The 27592-nt window shown below is 44.8% G+C and overlaps 1 protein-coding gene across 4 annotated transcripts in view; it reads left to right on the top strand.

Annotated features, from left to right (window-relative positions):
* Nucleotides 1-346: 346 nt before the first annotated feature.
* The window catches only part of LOC140718618 (membrane progestin receptor gamma-B-like), a 122809-nt gene continuing 95563 nt past the window's right edge, over nucleotides 347-27592 (top strand). For all 4 annotated transcript variants that reach the window (XM_073032594.1, XM_073032593.1, XM_073032597.1 and 1 more), the window contains exon 1: nucleotides 347-694. The gene's annotated coding sequence lies outside the window, so the exon portion shown is untranslated. The remainder of the gene's footprint in view (nucleotides 695-27592) is intronic.

The following is a 27592-nucleotide window of genomic DNA, read 5'->3' as shown; positions in this document are numbered from 1 at the left end:
GGCACCCTAGCTATATATGGGCCCAAGACTTTTGCACAAGACTGCATCTGTGGGGGGTTGTCCCATCTCGGACCACTCTCTGTGGGAGCTTGTCCCACTATCTGGGGGAGCGCATCCTAGCAGGGTCTCCTAATCTCTTGATGTGAAGTACAGTATAAGGACCATTTAGATTATAACATATTTTTGGAATAATTTATATTCTTGGGATGCTGTTTCTGCCACCCACTTTTTCTCAGATTGTGAGATAAAACACAGAACCGCCCACAGTCTATTACTGATTGGGATTTCAACATTTGATTTAGTGCAGGAAATGTTTTAATTATTAACTTCTTATTGTTGTGCATTTATTTGTGTGGAATGGACAAACTGCCTCTTTTCCTGTCAGCCGTCTTACAAGCCTCCTCCACCTGTTTTCTCTTTGGTTCCCTCCTCTTCCTAGACCGCGGGAGCAGTTAGAAATGCAAGGGCAGATCAGGAAGTAAAGCAGTACGACAGTGTGTGTCATACACACACATACACACACCACACACACACACACACACACACACATACACACACATACACACAGACACAGACACTCACACACACACACTCACACACGCACAGCACATGCACACACTACCTCAGAATTACTACAGGTAGAATTAGCTTGGAGCTGGCAGATAATTCGATGGGCATGAAAGTGGACGAGCAGGTAAGTCACTGTCATTCTTTGAATTCATGGTGTGTGAGCAAGAGTATCAGTTGTGCCCTCTGTGAAACTAATTTGTTGCTCTGCGTAACCTGTTCAGCTCTAGCCAAGTACTTCCTCGTGTCTTTAATGTTTTATGTTAGTAGTCTCGGAGGCTGCTGGTAAAAAAACTATTTCTGTTCTCAGGACTGTGTTAAGACAGTGTCTGTCAGTGGCTGTGGGTTTACTGAGAGGATAAAGTCTCTCCTTCGAGGTGCACAGGCTTCTTGGAAAGACAGATCTGTCACCTTAGTCTGTCCACAGCTTTTTAACACATAACAAGAAGCCTTTCAATCCTAATTGCCATTACTCGCCTTCTCTGTAATCTCCTTGAGGGGCAGACCCCTTCAGAGGGTCAGATCTGCAATTCCTCTCCTGCCCTATTTCAATTCTATCGCCTGTTCTTCTTCAATTCCATCCCACCACACTCCAATTCTACCCCTCCCCCTTCACTCCCACCCTTGTCCTCCTCAAACACCAGCCCTCTCTCGACTAGATCCATTCTCCTGTTATTCCTCCCCTTCCCTTCTTTGATTCCAACCCTTCTCTCTGCCTCCTTCAATTTCACTCCTACACTCCTCTCATCCTCCTCCCCTGATTTAAAAGCTCCACAACTGGTGACTCTGCTTACAGAGAACTCCCCAAAACTTTCAATGTCACTATCATTGAAAAGTGCAGCACAGTACAGGCCTTTCAGCCCATGATATTGTGTCAACCCTTAAACCTACTCCAAGATTAATCTAACCCTCCCCTCCCACATAGCCCTCCATTTTTCCTTCATTCATATGTGCCTATCGAAGAATCTCTTAAATGTCCCTAACCTATCAGCAGTGTGTTCCGCACACACAAATCCCTCTCTGTGTTTAAAATAAACACCTCTAATATCCCTCTATACTTTCCCCCAATCTCCTTAAGATTATACCCTCTCATGTTAGCCGTTAGCACTCTGGGAGAAGGCTCTGCTTCTTCTCAGGTCACTTTTCATCTTCCTTTGCTCCGAAGAGACCTCTCTCTTTGTCTATGCTTTTGGCCAACTCACCAAATCTGTTTTGATACCAGCTTTTTCTTTCCCTTTGGTCTTCTGAAGCAGCTTAGGATGTTTTTTCCAACAATATTGAAACTTGTTGAAATGGAATGAGGTTTATTATCAGTGACATACTGTATAATTCTATGCAAAATTCTAGGCACAAATGTATATAAATAGATAGATTCAGGGTGCCTAAGACTTTTACATAGTACTACAGTAATTTTATGTACTGTATTGTATTGCTGCTACAAAAAAGGCAAATTTCATGACATATGTGAGTGATGATAAACCTGATTCTGATCTGGGTCTCTTTTGTGGACTGAGAGTGAGAAGAGAGCAGGAAAAGGGGATTCATGGTTAGGGAGAGGGGAGGGAGCGGGAAGTACCAGAGAGATATTCTTTAATGATCAATCAACCAATTGTTTGGAATCAAATGACCTTGCTTGGTGTCTCAGGGCTGGGTATGCCTGCATTCAAGCCTCCTCCCTGCCCCTGGTACTGCTTCTCTGCTCCCAGACCCATAATGCTCCACTCTTGCGGTTCCCAACATCTTAATAATATGGGGTAGGCCATTTAGAATGGAGTTGAGGAAAAACTTTTTCACCCAGAGAGTTGTGGATCTGTGGAATGCTCTGCCTCAGAAGGCAGTGGAGGCCAATTCTCTGGATGCTTTCAAGAAAGAGTTAGATAGAGCTCTTAAAGATAGCGGAGTCAAGGGATATAGGGAGAAGGCAGGAACGGGGTACTGATTGTGAATAAACAGCCATGATCACAGTGAATGATAGTGCTGGCTCAAAGGGCCGAATGGCTTACTCCTGCACCTATTGTCTATTGTCTATCCCTTGCTCCCACCAGATTTATAAACTCACTCTCCGCTCCAAGTTGACAAATGAAGTACTGTGCAAAAGTTTTAAGCACCTTAGCTATATATATGTACCTCAGATTTTTGCACTGTACTGTGTGTCATGAAATTTATTGTCTTGTGGTAGCAGTAAAGTGTAAGACGAAAAAATGATGAGAAGTTACAATAAATAAATATGTGGATAAATAGGTGGTTACATAGATAGAGAAAAAGAGGAATAGTGAAGTGATGTCCATGGGTTCATGGACTGTTCAGATATCTAATGGAAGAGGGGAATAAGCTCCTCTTAAAATATTGAGTTTTCAGGCTCTTAAACTTCCCCTCTGATGGTAACAAGAAGAAGAGGGCATGCTCTGGATGGTGAGGGTCCTTAACGATGGATGCTGCCTTCTTGAGACACTGCGTCTTGAAGATGTACTCGATAATCAGGAGGCTCGTGCCAATCCTCTGCATACTCTTTCAACCTTGAGCATTGGAGACGCCATACTTGGCGGTGATACATCCAGTCAGGAATGGTCTCCACTGTACATCTGTAGACATTTGTTGTAATCTTTGGTGACACACCAAATTTGCTCCTGCAGTTTGAATATAGAACGCTCCCACAGCCAGCACGGAGTTCATGACTAGAAGTTTAGCTGTTTGTGGTGTTTCTCAAGGGACAGGTATCGGCCCGAGAGAGTTCACCTGCTCTTCTCTGACGAAGTCCCTGTGGGACTTTCCGCATCCACCTGACAGGGTCTCAATTTAGCATCTCATTCGAAAGACAACACCTCCCTTCGTCACATGCCAATGTGTTTGCTTGGATTTTGTGCTGAAATAATTGGATGGGAAACCAGCTCCTCCCCCACCCCACCACCTACTCAAGTGAGAGTCATATCCACTGCTCCACACTTGACATCTCTTGGTTTGAATCTTATCCCGGCTCCGAATAATTTTTAGACTCAAAGTGATTAAACAGGCCAGCAAAGAGATAACTATCACCCTTCTACAGAATGCATTGTAATAGTGGTTCAGTGTTAAATCCACCCATGCTACAAAATGCTGGAGGATTTCAGCAGGTCAGGCAGCTTCTATGGAACGAAATGAACTGATGATGTTTTAGGTCAAGACCCTTCATCAGTGCTGGGAAAGAAAGAAAGGCAATAACTAGAATAAAAGGGTGTGGGGAAGGGATGGACAAGATCTGGCAGGTGATAGGTGGATCCAGGTGAGACGGGCTAATAGACAGGTGAGGGATGGTTAGTGTGGGAATGATGTAAGAAATTGAGAGGTGATAGGTGGACGTGCCAAAGGGCTGAGGAAGATGGAATCTGAAGGAAAATGGCAATGGACTGTGGCATAGAGGGGAAGGAGGTGGGGAAGAGAGCAGGTAGGAGGAGTGGATGAGTGATGGGCAGCTCGAGTGGGCAGGAGAGGAGAGAGGAATGGGGTGATGGTGTGGGGGATTAAGGAAATGGATTTGGAGGGGGATGGTTACCAGGTTAGAGAAATCAATGTCCATGCCATGAGTGTTGGAGACCACCAAAGCAGAATAGAACATTGAACATGGAGCATAGAAGAGTAAATCACAGTAGGGTCCCTTTGGCCTACAACGTTGTGCTGTTCTATGTACACCTTCTCTACAATCAATCTATGACTTCCCTCCTACACAGGCCATAATCCTCCATTTTTCTTACCGTACATTTATGTACCCATCTAAGAGTTTCTTATATGTCCCTTTTGTATGAGCTCCTACCACGACCCCCAGTGTTTCAGACACCCACCCGCTTGGTGCATAAATTAAAAAAAAATCTGCTTCTGCCATCTCTTCTAAACATTTCTTCACTCACGGTAAACTGCTGTCCTCTGGTATTGGCCCTTATCGTTCTGGGGTAAAGGTGCTGGCTGTCCACTCTATACTTACTCACTGCCTGTTACGCTGCTGGCATTAAGGGCAGCAATGAAGGTCCTCCATCTCTGGCGGTGTTCAGGACTTCTTTCACTGTGTCAGTAGCTTCCTCGCGGTTTTCACTACCGTCAGTCATGCAAGTCCTGGGCAGGGATTCAGATATACCGTCGCCCTCAGATGTAGAAGGATTCTTTGTTGCTGTTTCCATAACAGTTTTGTTTTACCAGTCAGTGCTGTTAGTCCTAAGCTGAAGCCCTGAACCTGGAGGACCAGTGTTCCACTCTTAGTCTGACCTCTACCCTTTGACCTGTTTGGCATGGATGACCCTACCAAAAGCCAAAGCATAGAGCCCTGATTCCAGCCAGGATAGCTCTCTGGGTCATTGAGGTACAGAAGCCTCCAAACCCTATGACAAGGTTGTGATCCACTTGGAGAGTCCACTCTATCTATGCCCCTTAATGCCCCTCTTGTCATCGTTTGCTTCAGAAAAAAATCCTAACTCGCTCAACCTCTCCTTTTGATAAGAGGTCCTGGACCTCCAGTCTGTGTCCTGGCAGTAGAGGACTGGAGTTCTATAGGTTCAATAGGTACACTTAATGTCAGAGAAATGTATACAATATACATCCAGAAATTCTTTTTCTTTACAAACAGAGGAGTGCTCCAAAGAATGAATGACAGTTAAATGTTAAAACCCCAAAGCCCCCTCCCAGCTCGCCCCTCACACACAAGCAGCAGTAAGGCAACGACCCCCCCCCACCCCACTAGCAAAAAAGCATCGGCACCCTCCACCGAGCACTCAAGCGTGCAGCAAAGACACAGACTTGCAGTTACCCCAAAGACGACTCGTCCACCTGGCAATTCAACATATCACAGGCGCGCTCTCTCTCCCTAATGAGGGAAAAAGAGGTGTCCCCGTTTCACAGCGAGAGGGGAGACATAACAAACAACTCGCTGATTTATGGTGTTAAAGATCTGTTGCGTCGCTCCGAGAGCGCAGGTCCCTGGACGGATAGCCAGCAGCTAGCCCGCTACTCCCAATGTCCCGTGTTCTCCTGCGACGCCTCAGTCAGGGGCACCGGCCTTGAATCAGCCCGTCGCCAGAGCCACAAAAATCTAGTCTTCCAGGCCGCGTCCTTGGGATATCGTAAAGCGGCCAGTCGTGAGGCCCTGAGAGAGGGCCCCATTCCCGCAAACGACTGAAGTCAGGTCACTCCGGGTCACTTTCAGTGTGTCACTTGAAAAGGGAAAAACAGAGATATCAAAGATAGAAACAGAGTTGTTTCAGAAGATGCAAGCAAAGGAGTTGCCGTTTAGCGCCATCTTGACTTTGCTTCGCCCTCTGCCATATGGAGTTCTGTGAGTATACACTGAAATTTCAGTTGATAAGCTCTGCCACTTTGCCTGGAAGTTTGTGTCCCAAACAGATCTGTGCTGACCAAACCCTTTCCCACCAGTAACAAGCCTATCTCTTTAGCAGAACTTTAGTTCCATGTATCTCCTAGCAGAGTCCTTAATAGTTTCCCTCCAATGCCTCCTCCCCCTCCCTGCCCAGGCTGGAATAAAGAAAAGGGGGTGCCTGGGTGGTCAGTCCAATGCTATTACAGCACAAGGGTCGGATTTCAATTCCAGAGTTCTCTGTAAGAAAGTGTGTACGTTCGGCCCATGACTGGATGGGTTTCCTCTGAGTGCTTCGGTTTCCTCCCACAGTCCAAAGACGTAGCAGTCAGTAGGTTAATTGTTCATTGTAAATTGTCCTGTGACTAGGCTAGAGTTAAATAGATGGGTTGATGGATGGTGCAGCTCATTCAGCTGGAAGTGCCTGTTCCATGCTGATACTCTAGATCAGGCATTCCCAACCTGTGGTCTACAGACCCTTTGCTTAACAGCATTGGTGCATGGCATCAAAAATATTAAGAGGAATAGATAGAGTGGACAGCCAGCACCTCTTCCCCAGGGCACCACTGCTCAATACAAGAGGACATGGCTTTAAGGTAAGGGGAGGAAAGTTCAAGGGGGATATTAGAGGAAGGTTTTTTACTCAGAGAGTGGTTGGTGCGTGGAATGCACTGCCTGAGTCAGTGGTGGAGGCAGATACACTAGTGAAATTTAAGAGACTATTCTAGACAGGTATATGGAGGAATTTAAGGTGGGGGGTTATAAGGGAGGCAGAGTTTAAGGGTCAGCACAATATTGTGGGCCGAAGGGCCTGTACTGTGCTGTATTGTTCTATGTTCTAAAAAGGTTGAGAGTAACACCCTGCTCTAAATAAATAAACAAATATGAGATATTAGATTTCATGGAATCACTTGTACCTCAGCTGAAGCTTCGCCTGCTAAGTGACTTTGAATACAGTTGAGTACAATTATCAGCAGTGAACTGCTTGTGTGGTTGTGCATAAATGGGTGAGGTGGAACTCTGAACCGCTCCGTGCTCTCTTTCACATGAAGGGTTTCTCATTATGTCCCATTAATTGCAAGAATTAGTGCAATAGATCGAAGAAGATAAGCCTTATTTGTCCCATGCATGTTGGAACATCCAGGGAAATATGTCATTTGCCTCAAATCAAATCCACAAGGATTGTGCTGGGGACAGCCTGCACGCTTCATCATACATCCAGCGCCAACAGAGCTTGTCCACAATTCACTAATGCTTACCCATAACAGTTTAGAAGGTGGAAGTGAAATGGAGCTCCTGGAGGAAACCCACATGGTCACAGGGAGAACGTGCAAACTCCTCTCAGACAGCGGCGGTAATTGAACCCCAATCTTATAGCAAATGCTGTGAAGTGCTGCACTAACGACTATGCTACCGGGCCACCCTCCAAAGTCTAAGATCTAAGATCTTTGATTTCCAAATGCTCCAGAAGATACCGACAGAAGATCAAATTCTAAAGATTGGCACAGCTGACTAGATGTGGCCCAGTTAAGTCAGGAAGTTACAGGTTCATATCCCTCTGCTGAGACTTGAAGAGAAAGTTTCTAAAAGAGTGCCACACCAAGGGAGATAGATGGTCTTTCAAAGGGAATACCAAGCTGAGACCTTGTGTGGGTGGAAAATCCATAATGCAATGCTCTTCATCATTCCTCAATTCATGTTGGGATCCGTTCTTGTCAAGAGTAAAATACTGCAGGTATAAACTGGAGGCTAAGTATGTTTTGGAACTGTGTATTCCTAATTATGAAAGATGGGCACTATTCATTATAATGAAGTGCAAGAGAATACTTTTAAATTGAGGAATCAGAATCAGGTTAGTTATCATTGATCTATGTTGTGAAAGTTGTTTTTGCAGCAGCAGTACAGTGTAAGGCATAAAAATTACTATAAATTACAATAAAAATAAAACAAACGAGTAGAGCAAAAGAGGAATAGTGAGGTAATGTTCATGGGGCAAACAGAAATCTAACGGTGGAGGGGAAGAAGCTGTTTCTGAAGCATTGAGTGTGTGTCTTCAGGTTCCTGTACCTCCTCTCTGATGGCAGCAATGAGAAGAGGCTACATCCTGGATGGTGAAAGTCTTTCACGATAGATGCAACTCCTTGAGTAATCACCTTTTGAAGATGTCCTCAGTGGTGGAGAGGCTGGTGCTGGCTGAACTTACAACCCTTTGCATTTCCCTCTGTGGATGGGGCCCCCCAGCTGAGTTCCTCCAACTTCCTGTGCATTGCTCCAGATTTCCAGCATCTGCAATTCTCTTGCATCTCCATAATAATATGCTGGATATACTCAATTACCCAAATTTAAATCGTCTGGCTGTCATGTTAGGAATTGAGCACATAAGGGCAGGTTTCTGCCTTGGCATTTCAACACCTAAAATCCTATGATTTTCAGCTGAACATTTGTCATTGCCAATAGTGATGCATCTTGATAGGATGCATTCTCTGGTTTATCTGTAAAACCTGGTGAGGGACGTGAAGAACCTTTAGAACCTTGGAAACACAGTGTATGGAAAATCATCTCCACGTGACAGCAATGTGGTCTGTATTGTGTGTTGCATGTGAGTTACAGTACTGTGCAAAAGTTCTAGGCACACATATATATAGCTAGGGTGCCTAAGATTTCTGCGCAGTACTGTATTTGTCAACATAGAACAGAAAAAGAATTTGTAAATCTGACAAGAGCGAGGCATGTAGGGAATAGTGAGGGCAGAGCACCATAGGAGAGGTTTGGGACAGGTGGCAGAGAAGGTGTCTCAGGGTTGGGGGGTGGCCAAGGTAAATTTGCACTCATCCCTGAGACACCAGCAATGTCAATGGATTCCAAACAATTGGTTTATTGATCATCAGTGAATGTCTCTCTGGTGCTTCCCCCTCCCTTCCCTCTCCCTTCTCCTTTTCCCAATCATGATTCTCCTCCCCCTGCCTCCTTCCTGCTCACAGTCCACAGTAGCGGCTGTACAGTGCAATACTATGCAAGAATCTTAGACACCCTAGCTATATATATGTGCCTAAGAATTTTGCAGAGTTCTGTATATGCACTGTGTTGTGCACCTTGGTCCAAAGCAAAGTTGTTTTGTTTGTTGGTATACATGGTTGCATAAGAATAAACCTGAACTGGAACTAGAACTTGAATAATTGGTTTGCGTGTTGCCAGGTTGTTGGGGGTGAGAACAGAGTGGGGGTGATTGGAGGAAGGAGGGAGGCGGCCAGGACAACAAACAACATTAGCATTGAATTACCTCCTTGGATTCATGTTAAAGAGAATGAATCCATTATTTCCTCTAAGCTGTATGGTTTGCCAGCCTTTTTAACTCTCTTTGGAGTACTCAAATTTCTTCTGTTAATAGCTAAAAATCTCAATAAGTTGATGATTGCTTTGTGTGTGCGATTTGTTCTCAATTTTTGACCCACCAATACCTTAGTGAATAATTATATCCTTTCTTGGTTTTTATAAAATTCTGTATCACTGGAATGTTCTGTGTCAAAGGGGTAGGTTAAATTGAAGTCAGTAAAACATGATGAAAGCATTCCTTTCTGCTGAACATTATCATTAGCGTCTAATGCAAACTCTGGTTGAATGGTAAGGCAGGAATTGCTTGTAAAGCTTGTTTTCATTCACAGATAGGAGTCCCTCACGTGGAAGCCCACTGATAGGACAACTGTTGTTGCCATGGAAACTGTACACTGAAAGGGCTGGAGTCTTCGGAAGGAGAGGGGAAGGGGAAGCTAGAGGAGGAATGAGAAAGTCTGCAAATGTTTCAATATTCAAATAGTCTTGGACATTTACTCTCAGTGGCAACTTTATTCACTCAGGGGAAATGTTTTCTTCAATATAGGAAGCCTATTAAACTGGTGTTAATACTAATTGAAGTATGCTGTCCTTTGTAAAACATGATACGCTCAGTGGCCACTTTATTAGATACACCAGTACCCTTGCTCGCTAATCCATTCTTGTGGCAGCAACCCAATGCATAAAAGCATGCAGACATGGTCAAGAGGTTCCATTGCTGTTCAGACCAAACATCAGAGTGGAGAAAAATATGATCCATGTGACTTTGGCTGTGGAATGATTGTTGGTGCCAGACGGGCTGGTTTGAGTATCTCAGAATCTGCTGATCTCCTGGAATTTTCACGTGCAACATTCTCTAGCGTTTACAGAGAATGGTGCAAGATTCATAAACCTCCAGTGGGCGACAGTTCTGTGGGCGAAAACACTTTGTTAATGAGAGAGGTCAGAGGAGAATGGCCAGACTGGTTCGAGCCGACAGGAAGGTGACAGCAGCTCAAACAACCACGTGTTACAACAGTGGTGTGCAGAAGAGCATCGCTGGATGCACAGCACATTGAACCATGAAGTGGAAGAGCTACAGCAGCAGAAGACCACAAGCATACACCCAGAGCCCACTTTATTAGGCACAGGAGGTGCCTGATAAAGTGGCTATTAAGTGTAGAGTGTAACTTTAATTTTTTTCAATTTGAATACGGCAAAATTGTCCCAAGCTACTTCCCAAAAGTACCATTTATTAAGAATTTACAACAGCCCAATTATTGGATCCTCCATACCAGACGGAGATGCCACCAGTCAGAATGCCCTGCACGGTACATTTGTAGAAGTTTGCTGGAGTTTTTGGTGACATTTGGTGCCCTCTTTTTATCTTGGGAATACTGGTAACTGGTATTGAGTTTATGTTAAACCTACATCTCTATACAGACTTATTCCCATGCAAATACAGTGGATTATGGTCAACTGGAACACTTGGGACCAGTACATTTTGACCCAATAAGTGACTACCCCAATTAGCCAAAGTTTCATGAAAATAACTAAAGATGTGTAATAAAGTCCAACTGCTGTTTAACTGAATAAAAATTATGTATTTAACTAAAATACAGAGCAAATAGAACACTACCAAAACTACGGGTGGTCGTCCGTCATATCCAACGATGACAGGAAACTCTTCCTTCAGGAGAGTACTTAAAGTGGAAAAGCTGTTGCACTGGGGCAATTCCATTCTTTCGATCTCGGAAGTCCGGGTTCAGTGGAATGAGTAGATGTCACAACTCGGGTCTTCCCTTGTTGCAGTGGATGACCATGGCTGTTTCTGTGCCTTTCATGCCCTTCAATGGACAATAGACAATAGGTGCAGGTGTAGGCCATTTGGCCCTTCGAGCCAGCACCGCCATTCAATGTGATCATGGCTGATCATCCACAATCAGTACCCCATTCCTGCCTTCTCCCCGTATCCCTTCACTCTCCACCAAGCGTTGCAGAACCGCCTTACTGGCCATTGGATCTCACTGTAGATCTCATCTACCCAGACCGCTGGAGATGACTCCATACTAGGACAGGCGTGTCTCTAACTGACCAGAGTATGAGACCCGCCAGCTACCCTCACCTGGTTTAGCCCACCTATCGAAGCGGTGTATCGAGGTGTGGCTGTTGTCACATGCAAACAACTACTTGAAGCCATGGGTGAGATCTGAGTGTCCAGTGGGGACCAAAGGTAATATTCAAGACGATTGTCAGTATCTTCAAATTCTTCGTAGATCGAAACTTGTTGAGATAGTGAAATAGATTCATTTTCACTCCCAGTCATTTCTACCATCTCCAATCCTGAGCAAAACAGTTCAAAATTCTCCTTATTCCTCTCCAACAAAAGATCACTGCTCTTTGAACACAAGCACATGCAACTGACACTATTTAAAAAACCATTTTCTCTAAGCACATTGTAGTGCCTAACGGCCACACAGGTGTGTGCAACTGACACTAGTTAAAACCTGTTCAGCAAGTCTCCTGCCCCAGTTAAGTGGCATAGTGTCCCAAATAAATAAAAGGAATCTTGTCAATTTTTTCAACTTGTGTTTGTTCTTTTAAGAGTTGTCCCAAATAACCGGCTGTTCCATTTAACTGATGGCTCAATAAACCAGAATCCACTGTATCTGTTTAGCTCTTAAATGATTATTTAAAGAATTTTGCTTGAAAATCATAAAGCTGTGTAACCTACATCACCTTCCATATGCTCCATTCCATGTACCAGTTTGTGAGACGAGGTGAGCTCTGATTCCCATTCCCTTTCTCACCTGCTTTCCCACCTCCTTTACAACTAAATAAAGCCCCCCCCCCACCTTGACCCAGCATCCCAACTATCATAACACCTCTGTAGGTGACTTGGCATCAGCGTTTGTTTATAATCACTCAGTGTGAGGTGTTTATGACACTTTGTTAAACGCTCACCATAAACAAGCATTTTGGTTTTAAGAATCTAAACCACAGGGCTTAAGCCTCAGTGATATGAACTGAATTTTGTATTTAAGGTGACCCTCAACTTTGGTGTCATCTTCCCACCTTCCATTCATTTTCCCTCTCTCCCAAAATGGAACGAAATTGCCACTTTAATACCACGAGACGTAGGAACAGAATTAGGACAATCAGCCCATCGAATCTGCTTCGCTATTCTGTCATGACAGATTGCTTTTCTTCTGCTTTAAGTATTTCCGGTGACTTGGCCACCACAGAAATATCTGCAGCAGTGAATTCCACTGATTCTCCACCCTCTGGCTAAAGCAATTCGTCCTCATTTCTGTCCTGAGACTGTGCTTTCTGGTCCTAAACTCTTCCACTACCGGAAATACCCCTTCTACATTAACCCTACCTAGACGTTTCAATATTCAGTAGGTTTCAGTGAAATCCGCCCCCCCCCCCCCACCCACTCCGTCATTCTTCTAAGCTCCAGCGAGTACAGGCCCAGAGCCAACAAATGCTGTTCATAAGTTAACCCTTTCATTCCTGGGATCATTCTTATGAACCTCCTCGGAATCCTCTCCAGTGCCAGCACATTCCAAATCTATCGCAATACTCCAAATGAGGTCTGATCAATGCTTTTTAAAGCCTCAGCATTATGTCCTTGATTTTATTTTCTATTCCGCATGAAATGAATGTGAACATTGCATTTGCTTTCCTTACTATTGACTCAACCTGCAAGTTAAACATTAAGATATCCTGCACTAGGGCTTCCAAGTCCCTCTGTACCACCAATTTCTGGATTTGCTCCCCGGTTAAAAAAATAGTCTACACTTTTATTCCTTCTATCAAAGTGCATCACCATACACTTTCCACACTGTATTCCATCTGCCACTTCTTTGTCCATTCTCTTAATCTGTCCAAATCCTTCTGCAGGTTCACTGCTTATACACCCCTTAAGTCCTTCTACACCCCTGAAGTGCATCAACATCATCCCTTTCTAAGAATCTGTACCAGTAATCTGACATCTAGTGTTAACACTGAAACCAGCCTTAGACTTAATCAGGTGATCAATAAAAATCAAACCATTGTTGATTCTGTAAATGCACTACATCCCAAATAACCACTAATTCTTAAGAAAGACAAGTAAACAATTATTTGTAAAAGTGGATTATAAAAGTCAGGTGGGGTAAGATGCAGAATGTGATTAGGTGCAAAGGTCATTTGGAAGAGTGCTGAGGCACGGCCCAGTGGAGCAACTCAATATTCTAAAGACAAAGATGAAGTTTCTTATATTCTGTCGGGGTGCGTAACCTCCAACCTAATGGTATGAATATCAATTTCTCCTTCAAGTGTAAAAGCTTCCCCACCCCCCAGCTCTATTCCTTTTACCTCGTCTCACCTACCTATTACTCCCTACCTATTACTCACCTACCTATTACTCACCTACCTGAGTCCCCTCCTCCTTCCCTTTCTCCTATTATCCACTCTCCTCTCCAATCAGATTCCTTCTTTACCACCCCCTGACCTTTCCCATCCACTTGGCTCCACCTATCACCCTCCAGCTAACACACTCGGAAAATGCTGGAAGAACTCTGCAGGTCAGGCAGCATCTATGGAAAATAGTAAACCCTTCCTCAGGACACAGCCGAAACGTCGACTGTTTACTCTTCTCCACAGATGCTGCCTGATTTGCTGAGTTTCTCCAGCAATTTGTGTGTGTCGCTCTGGATTTCCAGCATCTGTATATTTTCTCCTGCTTGTGATTTACTTTCTGGCTAGCCTCCTTGCCCTCCCCCCACCCTTTTATTCTGGAATCTTCCCCCTTCCTTCTCAGTATTGAAGAAGAGTCCTGCATGAAACGGCGACCTTTTATTGGTTTCCATAGCTGCTGCCCGGCCTGCTGAGTTCCTTCAGCATTTTGTATGTATTGCTCTGGCTTTCCAGCATCTGCAGACTTTCTGTGTTTAAGATAAAGATTAGCTTTATTTGCCTCACGTACATCAAAGCATACAGCGAAATGCACCACTTGCGTCACGAATGTACTGGGGGCAGCCCACAAGCGCCACCACACATTCGGGCACCAACATAGCATGCTCACGATGTTTGGCAGAACAAAAACCAACAACAGCAAGACAGAATATAGTACTTGTGTCATTGCTCCCAGATGGCCAAGAACGCACGCCTGTAGAGTGACTACGAACCTCACGTTGCGTGATTGTCTTGTCGTGGTATCGTGAGTCATGAACCCAATTGTTTTATAAGCAACAAGTGACAAGCAAAATACGCTGACCCTATCAGAGACACTCCCAGCCTTTGTTGAGAGTGAAGGGAGGGGATGTAGGGAGCTCGCGCCAAGTGCTACTGACTTGTGTAAATATTTATTGTTCCATGATTAGCAGATTACTGACAGCAAATCACTTTCAGCAGTTACCGGTACACAAGCATTGAGTAACATGTGCAGTAAAAGAAGTAAGCTCTACCCTCTTAACTGAGTCAGAGAGCGTTCAGACTGAGAGAGTCTCCACTATCAAGCACCTAGCTACATTAACTTTATTTTTTAATATAGTCATAGAGCAATACAGCTGGATACAGACCCTTCAGCCCATCCAGTCCATGCCTACTATGATGCCCACCCAGCTATTCCTATTTTCCTGCATTCTGCCGATAACCCTCTCTGCCCTGCCCTTCCTTGTGCCCATCCCAATGATGTTGTTGTACTCGTCTTAACCACTTCCTCAGGGAGCTCATTCCATGTATTCACCACCCTCTGTGTGAAAACTTAACCCTTCAGCTTCTTGTTAAATCCTTCCCCTCTCGCCCTAAATTCTACCCGCTAGTTATGCACTCCCCTCATCAACGTCAGCATTCCATGGGAGTTGCCCAGGCTGCTGAGTTTCTCCGGCAGTTTTTATTTTGATGTTAATGTTGTTTATTGAGGGATAAACGTTGGCGTTCAGGAGAGCTTCTCTCTCCCCTTTCAGTGCTGCATTCGCACGTACCTGGTCTAGAGTCCTAATCATCCAGCATGCTCAGGGTCTCCACCAAACTGTCAGCCTGCATCAGCCTGAGAGGGCAAGCACCCTCAAACCTCTGAGCCAGGGGTGAAAGGTGTCGAACTTAGATGCACCACACAAGAGCCGGCTGTAACTGCTGGAGAGAATAACACCAAGTACTAGTGTCAATCTCAACTCTGCGTAATCTTCATTCGCGTTAATAATGTAGTGCGGTTCTGCAATCAATTGAATCAGGTATGTTGTTCTCCTGAGGCAGTGGTACCCAACCTGAGCTCCACAGACCCCTTGCTTAATGGTATTGGTCCATGGCATAAAAAGGTTGGGAGCCCCTTTCATTAATGGAGAATGCCTGTGTGTGACTTTGCTTAATGTGAGGAGTCTGCTGCACCGTCAGCCACCACACTGTTCTTGACGGATCAGAGTCATGGTTCAGAGACATGGAATGCAAGACGACTGGAGACCCTTCACTACTGCAGCCTTATCACTGCCGTTGTGATGTGTCAACATCTTCTGCCAGCTCCACCACTGAGGACTTGGTTGGATCACTCTTTGTCTGGAATATCACCCCCCCCCCCCCCCAACTCCCAACCTTACTGCCATGGGTGACCCTACCAGGAGTTAAGTTACAAATGGCTTTGCTCTTGGAATCTCAGGAACTCACAAGTTTCTCCTCCGCAACCCTTGGAGGTGACACGTGCAAGGTGGGGCCTATTGAGGCGCCTGATGGCAAACCACATCTCCCCTTAATTTTATCAGGCTCTTGCAACCAGGGTCAGCTCTCTCATTAACATATTTAAAGGGACATGGCTGTTTTAGCCACAACTTGAAATGGTCCAGAAATAGTCACCATTTCAACACAGGTTAGGATAGGAAATCTTGTAGATGAATATGCATCAGTCATGATGAAGGGTGTCGGCCCAGAACTTCAGCTCTTTACTCCTCTCCATAGATACTACCTGACCTGCCGAGTTCTCCCAGAATTTTATGTCTGTTACCCAAGCTGTTGCACCCCTTCTATACCCCAACAAAAGGTGTAGCCTTTACCTTTTTTACCTATCACCTCCCAGCTTCCCTCTTTGTCTCTATCCCTCACCTGGTTTCACCTATCACCTGCCAGCTTGTACTCTTCCCCCTCCAACCACCACCTAATTCTGATTTCTTCCCCCTTCTTTCGAGTACTGAAGAAGGGTCTTGGCCCAAAACGCCGGCTGGTTTTTCTTCTCCATAGATGCTGGCTGGCCTGCTGAGTCCCTCCAGCAATTTGTGTGTGTTGCTCTGGATTTCCAGCATTCGCAGAATCTTTCGTGTATTGAAGACCAATCTGCTCCATTCCCCATTCTCATCTCACGATCTGCTCTTTTGTTCATAGCCTCATTGGCTCAAATATTTCCCCCATAGTTAGCTGAATTAATGATCTATGCTCTCCTCTTTCAGTGTGAGTCTTGTGACTTACATTCAGTGGTGCCTTTATTAGGTCAGTACTGTGCAAAAGTCCTAATTATGTATATATATATATAGCTAGGGGGCCTAAGACTTTTGCACGGTATTGGATTGTCAACTGAGTTTGTAAATCTGGCAGGAGTAAAGGATGCAGGGAATAGTGAGGGTGGAACGTCAGGGGAAGGTTGTGGCAAAGAAGGAGTGCCAGGGGCGGGGAGTGACGCGGGTGTAGACACATTCAGACATGAGACACCAGGCAAGGTCATTTGATTCCAAACAATTGGGTTAAAGATCATTACCAAACGTCTCTGGTATTTTCCGCTCCCTCTACTCTCCCTTCCCCTTTTCCCAACCATGCTTCCACTCTCTCTGCGGCTTACCTTCCGCACCATCAGTCCACAATAGAGACCCATATCAAAATCAGCTTTTTCATCACTCACAGGTCATTAAATTTGTTGGGTTTTTTGTTTGCGACAGCAGTATAGTGCAATACATAAAATTATGCCGTACTGTACACCTGCTCATTATTGCAAATATCTCATCAGCCAATCATGTGGCAGCATCTCAATGCATAAAAGCATGCAGACATGGTCAAGAAGTTCAGTTGTTATTTAGACCAAACATCAGAAGGAGGAGAAAAATGTGACCTAAGTGACCTTTGACTGTGGAATGATTGTTGGTGCCAGATAGGGTGGTTTGAGTATTTCATAAACTGCTGATCCCCAGGGGTTTTCACGCACTACAGTCTCTAGAGTTTACAAAGAATGGTGCAAAAACCAATAAAACATCAAGTGAGTAGCAGTTCTGTGGGTGAAAATGCCTTGTTGATGAGAGGTCAGAGGAGAATGGCCAGATTGGTTCAAGCTGACAGGAAGGTGACGGTAACTCAAATAACCACGTGTTACAACAGTGGTGCGCAGCAGAACATCTCTGAATGCATAACATGTCGAATCTTGAAGTGGATGGGCTACAGCAGCAGGAGGCCATAAACATACACTTCGTGGCCATTTTAATAGATACAGGAGGTACCTAATTAAGTTGCCACTGAGTGTATGTTTAACTGTTCTAACAACATAAGGCAATTCCAAGTCATGTGAAACTGGACATATGTTTATGATTATTGACCAACATTTTAATTGCTAACATATTTGCCAACAAAGGTTTATTAGGTTAGTTTAATTAGCGGCTAATTTGGAAATTTACCTGCAATCAGTTCTAAATGTGTAGCAAAGGACCAGTTCACTGAATGTCAATGTGATGATACAGTTAATGGAAGTCTTGTGGTAAATAGCTGGCTGTTCAATAATTGATAGGAACAGGGAAACGGGAGCAGAACATTATGCTGAGTTTCATTGAAAGCGGAGGCTTCATAAAGGGGAGGCGGAACCACAGTCCTGGCAATGTCCCAGGACTGACTCCTTGGCTGGCTTTGTAGGGAGGACCGCTCCTGAGTGATCTCCTTGTTGGCTTCCTTCTGGGCCTGGCCAATCTAGCCATTCACAGGTCCAGGTGGGAAGTCAAGGGCTCTGGCAGAGTTGACTGCCTGTCCCTCGTCCACTGTTACATCAGTGCCCAGGCATCCTTGGAGAAGGAGCTCACTGTTCTGTGGACACAGTGAGGGAGTTCTGAGAATGGTGGGCCATGCAAGTGCTTGAATGTTTTGTGGGTAATAGTAATCGTATTTTATAAATTGTAAGTTATTTTGTTAACCTCTGATTATTATATGTATTTTCATTAGCGTATAAACTTTTGTATATTAAAAAAAATCAACTTAAACCTGAAAATCTCAGACATTGCCTTTATTTACTCATCTCCTCCTTAAACATTCCCTTCTTTCCTCACTTTTCCAATTGTCATGAAGTGTCTTTCACTTGAATTCTGAACTTGGTTTCTCCTCACACAAGTATGGTCTGACCTGCTGAGGATTTCCAGCATTTTCTGGTCATATTTTAATGTGAACTGATCTAAAACACAACCAACACACACAAAATGCTGGCGGAACTCAGTAAACCAGGCAGCATCTCTGGAGGGGAATAAGCCATGGACATTTCAGGACTGACGAATGGTCTCGGCCGGAAACATCGACTGTCTGTCCTTCTCAATAGATGCTGCTTGGCCTGCTGATTTCCTTCAGCATTTTGTGTGTGTTGCTCAGGTCTCCAGCAGCTGCAGTATCTCTTGTGTTTATAAAGAATAACCAAAACTAATTAGGCCAGATCACCACCTCATCAAAGCATTGTTTTAAAATTTTAATCCAAATTTATGCATATCCTCTGTATATCTAATGAGGGAAAGCATCTCATTATAGCTGTGCATTGTAAGTGAGGTGGCCAGTAGCAGAGAGAAAAATGAATTTGGAGGCACCAAACTAATTGGAAGAGATGGTAGAATGTTAGCTTGGTGAAGGTGGAAATAATTTGCTAAAAGATGGAAGAAATGGCCACTGTAAGGAGCATCTCCCAATACTTCTGTCAACTTGCATTAAAAGGTGTGGGGTATGGTCAGAGAGGTGGGCAGAGACGGGGATAATTACATGGGAGACCTCCCATTCTCATTCCCATTCCAACATGTCGGTCCATGACCTCCTCTATTGCCATGATGAGGCCAGACTTCAAGATTGAGGAGCAACACCTCATATTCTGTCTGGGTAACTTCTGACCTGATGGTCTGAACGTTAATTTGTCTAACTTCCGGTAATTTCTCTCCCTTCTCTCTTGTTCCATTCCCCTTTCTGGTTCCCTTCTCATCCCTTCTCTTTTCCTCACCGTCCCATCATCTTCATCTGGTGTCCCTCCCCGTTCCCTTTCTTCCATGGTCCATTCTCCTCTCCTGTCAGATTCTTTCCCTTCAGCACTTTACCTCTTCCACCTAAATCCTGCCAGCTTCTTATTTCATCCACCTTCCCACACACACCCATCCACCTTTCACCTCACTAGGTCTCACCTATCACCTGCTAAGCTTGTACTACTTTCCCTCCCCTCACCTCCTTACGCTGGCTCCTAGCCCCTTTCCTTTCCAGTCCTGAAGAAGGACATCGACCCAAATGATGACTGTTTATTCCCCTCCATTGATCTTGCCTGACCTGCTGAGTTCTTTCAGCATTTTGTGTGTGAGCTGAAGATTTCCAGTATCTGCAGAGCCTCTTGTGTTCATGATTAATTCTGTAGGTTTCTACCTTGATTCTCAAAGGATCCAGAAATGACAGGATTTCTTTTATAACAATGCCTCAAACCTGATTGCTTGCATTCCAGTGATGCCATTCCCATGGCTGAGTAACAATGCTACAGAACATTTCATTATTTTTGCCTGAATTTATTTCTTTTTGACCTTGACTCTGCTCAGAATTTGGTCTGTGTCCAGTTCCTACACATGCACATTGACATGGCCTCATCCTTTGTCAGAGGGAGCCTTTTCCAATTGATTCCAGGAAAAATATTCATTCCAACCTTTGACCTGAGATCTGCTAATTGAGCAAGGCAGGGTAACAGATAATTGTCAGAGGAAATCAGGGTGTTGTACAGCAAGAAAACAGGCTCTTCCGCTCAGCTCACCCAGTACAGTAGCGTGGTTAGCACAGTGCTTTACAGCATCAGCAATCACCAGTCGGGGTTCAACTCCCACGGCTGTCTGTAAGGATTTTATATGTTCTCCCCATGACTGCATGGGGTTTCCCCGGGAACTCTGGTTTTCTCCCACATTCCAAGGCTGTATGAGATAGGGCTGGGTTAGTGAGTTGCGGTCGTGCTCCTTTGGTGCCAGAGCACAGTGACACTTCCAGGCTGCCCCAGCACATCCTCGGCCTGTGTTGGCCATTGACCCAAACAATGCACTTCGCTAAACGTTTCGATGTTTTGATATACATGTGACAACCTTTAAATCTTTACATCATCCATGCCAACCAAAGAGCCCATCCTGAGTTAGTCCCATTTAAATGCATGTGGCCCGCACCCCTCCAACCTTTCCTACCCATAAACCTGTGCAATTGTACCCGTCTCTGCCACTTCTTTTAATAAAGCATATTAGTGGGAGAGGTCAGAGAAGAATGGCCAGACTGGTTCAAGCTGTCAGGAAGGTGACAGTAACTGAAACAACCACACATTACAACAGTGGTGTGCAAAAGAGTATCTCTGAATAATGCACAACACATTGAATACTTTGAACCAGTATTCAAAGTGAATGGGCTACAGCAGTAGAAGACCACACCAGACACCACTCCTGTATCAAATAAAATGGCCACTGTGTGTCCACAGGCGCATTATGCTCCTCTTAGTCTCTCTACCTTTGTCTGTGGGAAAAGCTCAGATTACATTTACTATGGAAATATGTATATTATATAGAACCTTGAGATTTGTCTCCTAACAGGCAGCCACAAAGAAAAGAAACTCAATAGAACCCATTAATAAAGATCGACAAACACCCAAAGTGCAAAAAAGAAACAAATACCGAGTTCACAGCCAAGAAGCCAGTCATCACTGCAGCTGGTCTATGAGCCCGTCATCTGCAGGCCACAGCCTCAGTTCAGCACAGGGATCAATATACCTCACAGAGCAGTGAACCGAACAGCGGCCCATCCCTTGCCTACAGCCCCCTCACCCTGACCTTTTTAATCTGGCCCAGTGCTTAATTTGGCCAAACATCAGCTTATTCCTCGCTCTCAGACCCAGGTCCTGACACTTCGATATACTCTCAAGCCCAAGCCCTGCTGCCTCAATTTGGCCTGTATCCGATGTCTCCAATCTGGCCCTGCACTTAAATTGGTCAACATCGCCGCATTCCTTACTCTGAGACTAGAGCTCCACTGCCTTAACTCTGCCTTGTCAAGGCGCACCTCACCTCAGAACTACCTTTGAACCAGCTACACGACCACTCCACCAGCGGTTCATTCCTCGCTCTCGGCCTGGGCCCTGCAGCCCTGATTAAGCCCATACAGACCACGCCACAACCACCCTGCACCTTCAAGACGTCAGTTCACACCGCAAAAATGCCAGGTCATACAGGCGGTTCAAAACCTCAGCTCCCAAAACGAAGTTAGAGGCTACTGATTGTGGTGATCATTGTCCAGAGGAAGTGTGATTAATAGAGTAGTCAGTAGATTTGTCTGCTGCCAGTAAGGCATCACTGTGTTTCACCAGTGCCATCTTAAACCGGAATTTTTATTAAACAACTAAAGGTGAGTACTGGTCATTTGATTCCTCATTCCCCAGTGCACATATTATCTCTAACAACCCTTTGGTGCTGTATCTAACTCATTCTGAAATGAGATCAGAAGAATACAAGGTAATAGGAGAGAAGTTAATGGCACGGATCTTGGCAGCGATGAGGAACAGTAGGGTATTGGGGTCCTCGTTCATAGATCCCTCAAAGTTGCTGCACAAGTTGACAGGGTTGTTAAAAAGGCGTGTGATATGTTGGCCTTCATTAGTGAAGAGATTGAATTCGAGAGCCGTAAGTTAATGTTGCAGCTCAATAAAGCCCTGGTTAGATCACACTTGGAGTTTGTGTTCAGTTCTGGTCATCTCATTATTGGAAGAATGTGGAAGCTTCAGAGAAGGTGCAGAGGAGATATACCGGGATGCTGCCTGGATTAGAGAGCATGTCTAATGAAGATAAGTTAAGTGAACTAAGGCTTTTCTCTTTGGAGCGGTAGGTTGAGAGGTGTCTTGATAGAGGTGTACAAAATGATGATCAAGTGGACAGCCAGAGATTTGTTCCCAGAGCAGAAATAACTAATACAAACATGCTGGCCAAGCCTGAGGGCTACAGGGGCACAAGTTTAAGCTGTTAACTTTTAATAACTAATACAAAGGGGGGCATTAGTATAGGGGAGATGACAGAGGTAGGTTTTTTACATAGAGAGCGATGGTGCATGAAATGCATTGCCGTGGTTGATAGTAGATACAGATATATTAGGGGCATTAAAGAAACTCATATATAGGCACATGAATGAAAGAAAAATGGAGGGCTATGTAGGAGTGAAGGTCTAGATTGATTTTAGAGTAGGTTAAAAGGTCAATATAACTTTGTGGGCTGAAGGGCCTGTGCTGTGTTGTAATATTCTAAGTAGGCCAGCCTGCACCTCAGACCTACTCTACCATTCAATATGATCAAGGCTGATATACACAAGAAATCAAGTGCTGCTTTGATCCCCAGAGCCCTCAATACCACATCTTTAATGCCTCCATTTTAAGTGGTTCTGATGAGCAGGACTCCACACTTTTCTAGGGCAGTGAATTCCAGAGATTCACTGGCCCATTATTATAACCTGAGATCCATTGCAAAGTACCTACCATTCTGATGGCTGGTAACTAAAGGGAGCCTTTTCTGATTGGATGCCGGTGACTAGAGGTGTTGGCAGGGCTTGGTATTGGGAACTCTTCTTTTTACCTTGTATGACAATGATTTGGGTGACAGAATTGATGCCCTTGTGGCCAAGTTTGTGGATGATATGAAGATTGGTGAAGGGATAGGTGGTGTTGAGGAAGCAGGGAAGCCACAGAAGGATTTAGACAGATTGAAAACGGGAAAGAAGTGGCAGATGGAATACAGTGTCAGGAAGTGCATGGTCACACACACTTTGGTAGAAGGAATAAAAGCATAGACTATTTTCTAAATGGAGAGAAAATTCAAAAATCCAAGATGTAAAGGGCTTGGGAGTCCTTGTGCAGGATTCCCTAGAGGTTAACTTGCAAGTTGAGTCAGTGGTGAGGAATCCAACTGCAATGTTAGAATTCTTTTAAGAGGATGAGAATATAGAACAAGGATGTAATGCTGAGGCTTTATAATGCTCTGCTGAGTCCTCTCTTGGAGTTGTGGGTCCCTTAATTAAGAAAGGACGTGCCAATGTTTTGAAGAATGTGGTTTCCCACAGCTACTCTGACTATACCTTTTCCCACCCTGTCTCCTGTAAAAATGCTTTTCCCTTTTCTCAGGCCCTTCGTCTCAACCGCACCTGTTCCTAGAATGCCGCTTTCCTTTCCAGGACATCAGAGATATCCTCATTCTTTAAAAAAAGGGATTTCCCTTCCTCTTCCATTGATGCTGCCCTTAGCCGGATCTCCTCCATTTCCCAAAAGTTTGCACTCACCCCATCTTCCTGCCACCTTAACACTGATAGATTCCCTCTTGTCCTTACCTACCACTCCATGAACCTCTGCACCCAACAGAATATTCTCCGCAACTTCCGCTGTCTCCAAAGGGAACCTACCACCAAACATATCTTTACCATACCCCCCCCCCCCAACTTTCCACAGGGATCATTCCCTCTGTGAGTCCCTGTTCATTCCCCTCCCTCCCGAGATCAACACTTATTATTCCCTTTGGACAGCCTCCAACCTGGTGGCAAGACTGTCGATTCCTCTAGCTTGCAGTCATTTCTCCCACCTCCCCTTTCTCTCTTTGTCCAATCCCCATTCTGGCTCCCCTCTTACCTTTCTTTCCTCCTCACCTACCTATCATCTGTTTCTGGTGCTGTTCCTCCTTCCCTTTTTCCCATGGTCTACTCTCCTCTCCTACTAGATTCCTCCTTCTTCAGACCTTTACCTCTTCCACCAATCACTTCCCACCTTCTTACATCATGCCCCTCGCCGACCCACCAGTCTTATCCTCACCTATCACCTTCCACCTACCTTTCCTCCTCACCTATCACCTTCCACCTACCTTTCCTCCTCACCTATCATCTTCCACCTACCTTTCCTCCTCACCTATCACCTTCCACCTACCTTTCCTCCTCACCTATCACCTTCCACCTACCTTTCCTCCTCACCTATCATCTTCCACCTACCTTTCCTCCTCACCTATCATCTTCCACCTACCTTTCCTCCTCACCTATCACTTTCCACCTACCTTTCCTCCTCACCTATCATCTTCCACCCACCTTTCCTCCTCACCTATCATCTTCCACCTACCTTTCCTCCTCACCTGGCTTCACCCATCAGTTGCCAGTTCGTGCTCCTTCTCCTCCCTCCCAATTTCTCATTCTGGCTTTTATCCCTTTCCTCTCCAGTCCTGATGAAGGATCTCAGCCCAAAGTGTCAACAGTTTATTCCTCTCCATAGATACTGCCTGACTTGCTAAATCCTTTCAACACTGTGTGCATGTTACTCTAGATTTCCAGCATCTGCTGAACTTCTTGTGTGTCCAATGGAGCTCAAATGTTCATAGAAAATTGAAGGAATGTTTGCTTACATTTGGTAAGCATTCCTTTTCTCTTCTGGATGGAGATGTATTGGAAGTTACAACCTGAGTGAGCATTTGATAATCAGTCAAATTCAATGTCAGTGATGGGAGTCAGCCATAGACTAATTAGTAGCATTTTTGTCCCTGAATGTGAAAACTGAGGTTCAAGTCCTTTCTTAGTCATATGAGGACAAGGTCTAATCTGGTGGTGAAGTGTGTTGATTTAATAGTATACCGGATGTGTTAAGATAAGGCATACGTCAGCAGAATGTGACTGAGGGGGATTGGGGCAGCACGGTATCATTGTGGTTAGCATAACACTTTACAGTACAGGTGTTCTGCTTTCAAATCCCACCACTGCCTGTAAGGAGTTTGTATGTTCTCCCCATGGGTTTCCTCCAGGTGCTCAGCTTTCCTCCCACAGTCCAAAGATGTACCAGTTGATAGGTTAAGTGGTCATTGTAAATTTTCTCATGATTAGACTCAAATTAAATTGGGGGATTGCTAGGCAGTGTGGTCTGAAGGGCCAGAAAGCCTTATTCAGCACTGTATCTCAATAAAAAAATAAAATAAATCAGATCTGATGGAATGGCGAAGCAGACTCAATGGGGTGAATGGCCTCGTTGTGCTCCTGTGTCTTATGGTCTTACAAACTCTGCTCCTTCAGTTGGGCTTTGTGTTGGTCAACATTTACTCTGCCAACTTTATCACTGACAGAGATAATTCTGTCTGCATTCCTCCGCTGTTTGTGAAATCTTGTTGCTGAGTGACAATTGCACCATGTATAAACTCTGATTCAGTATTGAAAGGTCCAGAATGTGTGGAGTTTAGAAGAATGGGAGGGGGGGGGGGATCTCATTGAAACCTACTGAATATTGAAAGGCCTAGATAGAGTGGAGGTGGGGAGAATGTTTCCTATTGTGGGCGAGACAAGGACCAGAGGCACAGCTTCAGTATAGAAAAACGTCCCTTTAGAACAGAGGATGAGAAAGAATTTCTTTAGCCAGAGGGTGGAGAATCCAATGAATTTATTGCCACAGGTGGCTGTAGAAGCCAAGTCATTGGGTATATTTAAAGTGGAAAATGATAGGTTCTTGATTAGTAAGGGCATCAAAGGTTACGGGGAGAAAGCAGGCAAATGGGGTTGATAGGAATAATAAATCAGCCGTGATGGAATGGCGGAACAGACTTGTTGGGGCAAATGGCCAAATTCTGCTCCTATGCCTTTTGGTTTCAAGCCGAATCTGTGAAAAGTCACATAGAATTTCAAATTCGCTCTTTTTCTCTCCAGCAAAGAAAGGAGATTATTAAGCAGCTGTCAGGGACAGCCGTGCCCTATTCAAGTCAATGACCCATGTTGGCAAAAGTGGATTGTTGTGGTAACATCATCACCATGTGTTCCCCCACACGCATGTTTGTATTGTGAACAAAGGATAAAAGAATGGTAACTGACTGGTTCAGTATTTACACAAAAAATCATAATCAAAGTACAAGAACTGGCCACCTAACTGAACAAGGAAAATAACGGAACCTCAAAAGGCAGCAGGTGCTGGAATATTGAACAGAAAACAAACTGTGAAAGGAACTCAGCAGGTTGAGCATTATCTGTGAGGCAGAGGGATAGTGGGTGTTTTGATTGTGACCCTGAATCAGGACTCAGGTGACAGTGATGGTGGCATATTACCAGTTGGGTCTTTGCTCCAGGAAGAGTCCCCACGACTTTTCTGATAGGGTTGGGATGGAAGTGTATAGAGATTGGGTATCCATGGTGATTGGATGAGTGCTCTACTGTGAACTTTGAGGAAACAGACAATCTGCTGGAGGAACTTTGCGGGTCGTGAGGTGCCTGTCGGGGGTGGGCGAGAAGCAATTGTTGAAGTTTCAAAAAGAAACACTGCATCGGGTCTTGATGTAAGCTTTCAACCCCAAACGCCAACAATTCTTTTCACCTCACAGATGCTGCTAGACCCTTTGAGTTTCTCCAGTCTCTTGTGCCCCAAGTTTGAAGAAGTTCTCCTCCTCCCTTCAATGGGAGTTCTGTGAGTCCCTCTCTCGATTCTCTCGATGTTCTCCCAATGCTGTTTTCGGCTCAAGACAGCCCAGACTGCACCACCAATGGCCTACTTATGCTTCTCTGTTCTATGGTGTTATGGCTACCTTTCTTTATTCCTGTAGTGGGATGCTTCTAACACACACCATCCCTCTCTACTTGCCCTAAGAAGCAGGTAATGATGTGCTTCGTTTAATTGCTGCACTTTATAATTGCTGCACTGGTTAGGCCACATCTGCAGTTTTGCATGGAGTTCTGATTGCCCCATTATAGGAAGGATGTTGAGGCTTTGGAGAGGGTGCAGAAGGGGTTAACCAGGATGCTGCCTGGTTTGGAGGGCATGTACTATCACGAGAGGCTGGATAAACTTAAGTTGTTTTCTCTAGAGCACTGGAGGCTGAGGGGAGATCTGACAGAGCTTTATACAATTGAGAGGCATAGATAGAGTGGACAGCGAGATCTGTTCCCTAGGGATGAAATGTCAAATACCAGAGGGCATGCATTGAAGGTGAGACGGAATAGGTTCAAGGGGGGATGTGAGGGGTAAGTTTTTTACTCAGAGTGGTGGATGCCTGGAATGCACTGCCTGATATGGTGGTAGAAGCAAATACATTGGAGGCTTTTAAGAGACATTTGGATAGCCACTTGAATGTAAGGAAGATGGAGGGATATGGTTGTGGTGTAGGTAGGAGGGATTACTGTTTGGGTGTCTTCGATTTGCTTTCCAGC

Source organism: Hemitrygon akajei, chromosome 30 (genome assembly GCF_048418815.1).
Source record: "Hemitrygon akajei chromosome 30, sHemAka1.3, whole genome shotgun sequence".
In the NCBI taxonomy this organism is placed as follows: Eukaryota; Metazoa; Chordata; class Chondrichthyes; order Myliobatiformes; family Dasyatidae; genus Hemitrygon; species Hemitrygon akajei.
Note: the sequence above shows the minus strand (reverse complement) of the source record. Positions and strands in the feature narration are given on the sequence as shown.